Raw genomic sequence first — 7,108 nt, forward strand, 5'->3', positions numbered from 1 at the left:
TATTTATGCTTACCATTTTCAGAGAAATTTCATGCTCATACTTTTCTTTAAATAGGATGTTCATCAGAATATAAACAGGTAAGTAATTATTGTTTACTTTACTTAGTTTAAGTTCGACTTGTTTTTGGATAATAATACTAATCTCTGGTAATTTTGATTAGGTCAAAATAATACTCTGTTTTAAGTGATATATTTAACCATGTGTATAGTAGTTAGGCTTCTTTTCTCAACAATAAAAGTATTTTTTCTCACCAGAAATTACTGAAGAAAACACCAACAAATATTTTAAGCACGTCAATTAAATGAAAGAATTAGTATCAATATAATTTTCTATTCTCTGAACTAATTGTACTGTAATAAGAGTGACATTACATACCATTCAATAGATATATTTTCCTTATAGCTATTAATAAGTAATATGAAATTATATGTGGATCTTCCAATGCTATTTTTACCCAGTTATATTTATTCGGATAGCTGAATGAATCTATTTATTTCTACTTTTCTCCAATTGTTCTGTCTATGATGCACAAATGAACCTTTTTTTTCTAAAGCATAACGTCATCCACACGCCTATCTTCATGAACTGACTGATACACTTACATATCCATTATGCACTATAAATCATCAGCCTCATTACATCTCTTGGCTGAAGAGAAGGCGTAACTTTCTGGTGGCCCGCCAAAAACTCGGACTAGAATGAAATGACAAATGAAAAAAGTACATGTGTATAAATAAATAACTAAAGTTTCATACAATTGACCAATGTGCATATCTACTTCGATAAAGAAGTTATTAACTTCAAGGTGAGATTACAAAGTATAACAGTTACAATACTGCAAGTAGCAAATGGATTATTTATGGCTACAATTGCAATAAAGACAAACATAATTATTTTGGAGAACAAAAAATAAAATAATGTAAGTTTTTGAATCTCAGAACGTAGAAGGAATTAGATTAACAGTTAGAAACTAAATAAAAATCTGGCAAAACATTGATAGCCAATAGCTAATTGGCACAATATTCATGATAAAAATGACGCTACACTGCACGCATTTTTACCTGATGATGACAAAACCTTGTCGAAACGTTGTACATTTGCTGTTATGTTAAACTTATATTAAAGTTTTTCTTCATTACCCATTCAAGCCGTCTCCAACCATTATTATACCTGATTTGAAATCTGTGTGACATTCAGATATCATAAACTAATTCAACGTATAAACTATAACATTAGCATATCTTTACTAATGAATATTTTTCAGTATGTTCGTACAAGTAACTGTTTGAAAACACGTTCTAGTTGAATATATTCTCAGTCTTAAACTGCGATAATCCTGCTTTTGTAAACACATGGTTAAAGGCTTATCCAATTATAGGTCTATGATAACATCTGATTGATTTGTTGGTAAATCCTATAAGTGATCCTTAATGGACTGTTGGTATGATTTCTTTTGGAAATAGAAATGCCAGAAACTCTGATTACGTTTTCTTTCAATCGGAATGACTTCCATTAATTTGCCTTTCGGGATCTATGGCAGGGCTTACTATTTACATTACAGTTGCAAGAAAACTAGAACTTTTGGGGTGCTTCGGTGTTTGTTAAGTTCATTCTAGCTCGTCTGATGGTCCAGCTAGTTCAGGAAACACCTCCTATATAAATTGTTCTGGTTCCTACCACAAATTTGGTATGATCGACATTGGTGCCCACAACTTACAAATCCACAGAAAGAAATTATGAACAGGATATAAATGGTTTCTCTCTTGTAAAGGAACTTTCAAAGAGACAAAACCAAGAAGATAGAACCATACACACACTTCTAACGAGATTAAATTATCCAAGTCTCAAGCGTTAGTTTCCGGGGCTGGAAAAACAAAGAAAGTCACATTTACAGCACCAACGACTACGGCAGTAGTGACTACCAGCCAGTCGTCTTAACATTTTAGTGAACAGCCTATCAATCTCTATTCGATTCCATATTTCAGAATATGATTTGTGTTTTTTGGCACTTTATCAACTAACATATGAATTTCCTTCCACGGAAAGAGTCTTTCTATTGCAGCATTGCACATCAACCGATTGAGAACTAAATATTTAGGTACTAAACATGACAATTAAAATCAACTACTAGCATCTGCAACAAGAAGCGACTGGAAATCGTTGTGTATTATGTGTATTTTCCAAACGTTCATTAAAGATGTTTATAATTGTTCCTCTTGCTTTACTATTCATTAGTATGTACACAGTTTAGTTACACAAAAAGTGGTTGTTTTCAATTCTAGTAATTTCACAGTTTAGTCGGCATGCATAAAAGCCCCCAGTGGTACAGCGGTATGTTTGCGGACTTACAACGCTAAAAACCGGGTTTCGATACCCGTGGTGGGCAGAGCAAAAAGCCCCCAGTGGCACAGCGGTATGTTTGTGGACTTACAACGCTAGAAACCAGGTTTCGAAACCCGTGGTGAGCAGAGCACAGATAGCCCCTTGTGTAGCTTTGTGCTTAATTCTAAACAAACAAACATGCATAAAAAATGTTTGTCTTCAATTCTAGTAATTTCACAGTTTAGTCGGCATGCATAAAAAAATGTTTGTCTTCAATTCTAGTAATTTCACAGTTTAGTCGGCATGCATAAAAAAATGTTTGTCTTCAATTCTAGTAATTTCACAGTTTAGTCGGCATGCATAAAAAGTGGCTGTCTTCAATTCTAGTAATTTCACAGTTTAGTCGGCATGCATACAAAGTGGCTCTCTTCAATTCTAGTAATTTCATAGTTTAGTCGGCATGCATAAAAAAATGTTTGTCTTCAATTCTAGTAATTTCACAGTTTAGTCGGCATGCATAAAAAATGTTTGTCTTCAATGCTAGTAAGCGCACAGTTTAGCCAACTGGCATAAAAAGTGGTTGTCTTCAATTATAGTAAGCGCACAGTTTAACCAACCGGCATAAAAAGTGGTTGTCTTTAATACTTGAAAGTTTACAGTTTAGTCGACCCGCATAAAAAGTTATTGTCGTTAATTTAAGTAACCACACAGTTTAGTTGACTGCATAAAATGGGATCTTGTTTACCTATGATTAACGTGAGAGAAGTATATCAGTCAATTTATTTTTGGGTCAACCCATACTTAATCACAATTTTGTATAACAAATCTCCAGTTATTGTGACACGGTTACTTACTTGTTTGGTTCACCAGCACTTGGAGATGTCAAATCCGTAACGGCCAAAATAAAAAGAGTGTATATTAAAACTAGCTAGACTAGCGTGATTTTTCTCATGAATACGAGGTATACCGGTTCATCTTCTCGACTTACAGTTATACTTAATACAGTGGATTGTGTCTGGCGTGTAGTTTTAGCTTATCATTTTTACTCACGTCTGCATCTGTGAATTCATGTATGACTTTTACTTGCCCTCTTAAATTATTGTTACATCTATTGGAAGAAGACATTACAACAGATAGAAACAAAACTAGGGCCAAAACTAAGTTAAACAGTGAAACTCGGTACCCTGTCAAAACACAGGTAAAACTAAGTCTTTCTTCAAGTTTCCTTATCTGGTTTTACAGTATATCTTTCTGCATAATATCCGAAGTCCTCCAATTCTTGTTGAGTTGACTGCTTTCAATATATTTAGTCACTTTTTACATTACAAACACAACGAAAGGTAAGGGTCTTACTTGACGTTTTAACGAACGAACTCCATTGTTTTCTGACAGTAAAAACGTGGTAAATGTTTACTTTTACACCTTTAGGACCGAATGACCTTTGTCGTATTCAGAGAGTAGAAGTATAGTTATTGTTTTCATCTGATTGAGAATATATAAAGTACTCAAAGAAACGTAGCCAGTGAACAGGCAAAGACTTGAATATTAACACACAGTGCAGACTACCCGTTGTGCAACATTGCGTTGAAACAAACAGACACTGTGAAATTAATTACATTCCTTCATTCCAGTTGCCACCGCCCCCAGTGGCACAGCGGTATATCTGCGGATTTAGAACGCTAGAATACGGGTTTCGATACCCGTGGTGGGCAGAGCACAGATAGCCCATTGTGTAGCTTTGTGCTTAAGTACAATTTGATTGTACACAGAGAAATAGATAGCTGAAGTGATGGTGCTCGTAGGAACATGGCAGTTGGACAAAATGGTAACTAATGAAATGGTCCTAAAGGTATTGTTCAAAATATATGGTGCTCGTAGGAACATGGCAGTTGGACAAAATGGTAACTAATGAAATGGTCCTAAAGGTATTGTTCAAAATATAAAACAAACTAAATCTGTTCTCTAATTCATACAACTTAAAAAATACGTCAGAAAAAATAACAATAATCACACGGGTATGGATATAAGTACTTTGGCAGATTATAAATCTGGTTGGACAGGGTATTAACATCAACATAACCCTTTGTGTAGTGAAATGTACAACCAGTTTATGAAGGCTTAACGTCAACTCAACCCTTTATGTGGTGAGACGTAAAACCAGTTAATAAGAATATTAACGTCAACACAACCCTCTGAGTAAAAATCAGTTGATAATGGTGTTGACGTCAACACTGTGTAAGGGGTTATAAATCCAGAGAAAAAGTATGTGAGCGTTAACACAACCCTCTACTACAGGAAAATGCCCATGGTGGCAGGTTAGCCTGGATCCCTTTGTGTAGTGTCTGAAAATGACTACTAATGTGTTACAAAACGGACTTTGTAAGTTCATGTCGATTTATTGAAAGAAGAAACGCGAGGCGCTGAAGATTCACCTGAATTGACTTATGTGGTTAACTTGAGTATCTTGATCAATATCTACAGGATAGATGATGTGAGCAGATACATGACAAAATTCTGGATAGTAAAAATCATTCTGAATAGTTAGTGATCAGTCGTAGGTGGAAGAGTCTTTAGACAACGAGAGAAAAAGCATTTTGTTGGGAAACTTTAGTTTGAGTTCGGTTTAAGTAAATGGAACTGGGCTATTCTTGGAATAAGAACAAAACGAATGACATTAATTTTTGCCATCTGAAGTCTTTGATGCAAACTAGAGCTTTAAAGTGAAATAATTCTAAAGTTGCTTAAGATTACAGGGTTGTACTTGAAGTGAAAATGTAAGATTACCTTTACGAAAGGAGTAATTATTCTAGTCTTTTTGTTGTAGGGTGCTCCATGAGATTTCATGTAAGAATGCTTTAAAACTAAAATATTAAAGAAACTGCATTCACTGAGAGATTTTTGAAAGTAAATAATAAACCCAGAAACAAATTCCCATTACAGCCAGTGAGTTCTCAACGGTAAATAGAGATGCCATAAAGTCAGGATAAACATAAGCGTAGAGAAAACTATATTAGTCTTAAATCTGAAAAGGATTAAAGAAAGTATACGGAAACAATAAAATAATAATTCTAAAGCAACTGTTTAAATAGAAGCTATGAAGATCTAAGTAAGAAGTAATGGTAAAAAGTCTAAATCAAGACTATGAAAAAATGGTTGGCAAAGAGTGAAACAAAGCGAAAAAAAATATTAGATAAAAATCAAAACTATTGTAATACATCAAGTAGATGAAAAGCGAAATTTAAACTATTAAAACAAGTCGTACCAAAGTTGTCTAAAAATCAGTAAAGTTTGTACACAAACATCATTGAGTATCATAATCCAGTGATATGTCCAGATCTGTAAACCTAATATTGCGATGATGTGGTTTTTTATTTATTGATACAGACATACATTTCGTTTGCTATTACCTTTGTTTGGTAATTCCTGTCGTGTTATTGGCTTTTTATTGCATTATTTTAGATTAGTTGTATCCAAAGATTGTTTACAAAGTTCACGGGTTTTCTTTAAGGGCTATTATCTTATTCTTGGGGAGTTTTTACATTTGATTCACTGTCCCCATCAAGAGCATGCCAAGTGTCGACACGTAAGAAAGGAAGAATAAGTTTTCATCAACCTTCCAGTTATCTATAAATCGTTATTCCAACTTTCTAAGCAGGATTTCAGTACGAAACTGATTGAAAACGTATTTACATTTGCCTTATACGTTTCTGCAACAACTTAAGACCTGTATTTCTTTTTTTTGTCTACACGTATCTGAAAAGAAAAAGATCGAATGTGTTTTAAAGAGATGTATTTCCATAATTTGTAAGGAATTACAACTGCTTAATCTTGTAGGGAGTTCATAAGTTTTGTCAAAGTAATAAAAATGTTTGACTTTCATTTTTTGGAAACATTTTCATTGTGTTTTGAAATTTAGTTATTCGCTTAATAAATGTATAATTTTTTAGCTCCATTTGTAGTTTAAAACTAGAAAATGTGAATTTAATAATAGATAAAACATTACATTTTCCCAAGACTTTGTTTGAAGTAGTGTTCACACAGCAGTATGTAAAATGTTTTGACTATGAAAAAACGTTTCTTGTTTTTGTGCAGTCCAGGGGGCTAAAACCACTCTCTGGAATCTCACTGGAGCTGTGGAATCAACACCACAATAAAGAGAAGAAAGCTACTGTCGAAGCTACAATTCAAGGTGATTTGACCTTTATAAAATCATTTAATCGAGAACCCAACGCCGATGTTTCTTTTTTGAATTTCGCGCAAAGCTACAAAAGGGCTATCTGCACTAGTCGTTTCTAATTTAGCAGTGAAAGACTAGTTATCTCCACCCACCGCTAACTCCTGGGCTATTCTTTTACCAACGAATAGTGGGAATGATCATCACATTATAATGCCTTCACGGCTGAAAGAGCGAACATGTTTGGTAGGACGGGGATTCGAACTCGCGACCCTCAGATTGCGAGTCGAGCGCCCTAACCACCTGGCCAAGCCAAATAAAAGTTTGTTTGTTTGTAATTAAGCACAAAGCTACACTATGGGCTATAAGTGCTATGCCCACCACTTGTATCGAAATCCGGTTTTTAGCATTATAAGCCATCAGACTTACCGCTGTGCCACTGGGGAGAGGGGGCTAATCAGCATATGACTGTAATTATAATTCCCATTTATGATGTCAACCTGTTAATCTTTTGTTGCTTCTTTGGATATTTTATTGTCACAACCCTACAAAATATTATTTGTGATCAATGTAAGCAGTTGTTTTATGAAAAAGAGTGTCTAAGCTAATTT

General features: G+C 34.3%; 1 protein-coding gene across 1 annotated transcript in view; it reads left to right on the forward strand.

The window, feature by feature from the left end:
- Nucleotides 1-7,108, forward strand: part of LOC111088789 — a gene marked incomplete at its 3' end in the record, with an annotated part of 85,641 nt that overhangs the window by 29,629 nt on the left and 48,904 nt on the right. Inside the window, exon 2 of the mRNA XM_022399766.1 lies at nucleotides 6,416-6,512. The remainder of the gene's footprint in view (nucleotides 1-6,415; nucleotides 6,513-7,108) is intronic.

The sequence above is a fragment of the Limulus polyphemus genome, unplaced genomic scaffold (genome assembly GCF_000517525.1).
Source record: "Limulus polyphemus unplaced genomic scaffold, Limulus_polyphemus-2.1.2 Scaffold4441, whole genome shotgun sequence".
Lineage (NCBI taxonomy): Eukaryota > Metazoa > Arthropoda > Merostomata > Xiphosura > Limulidae > Limulus > Limulus polyphemus.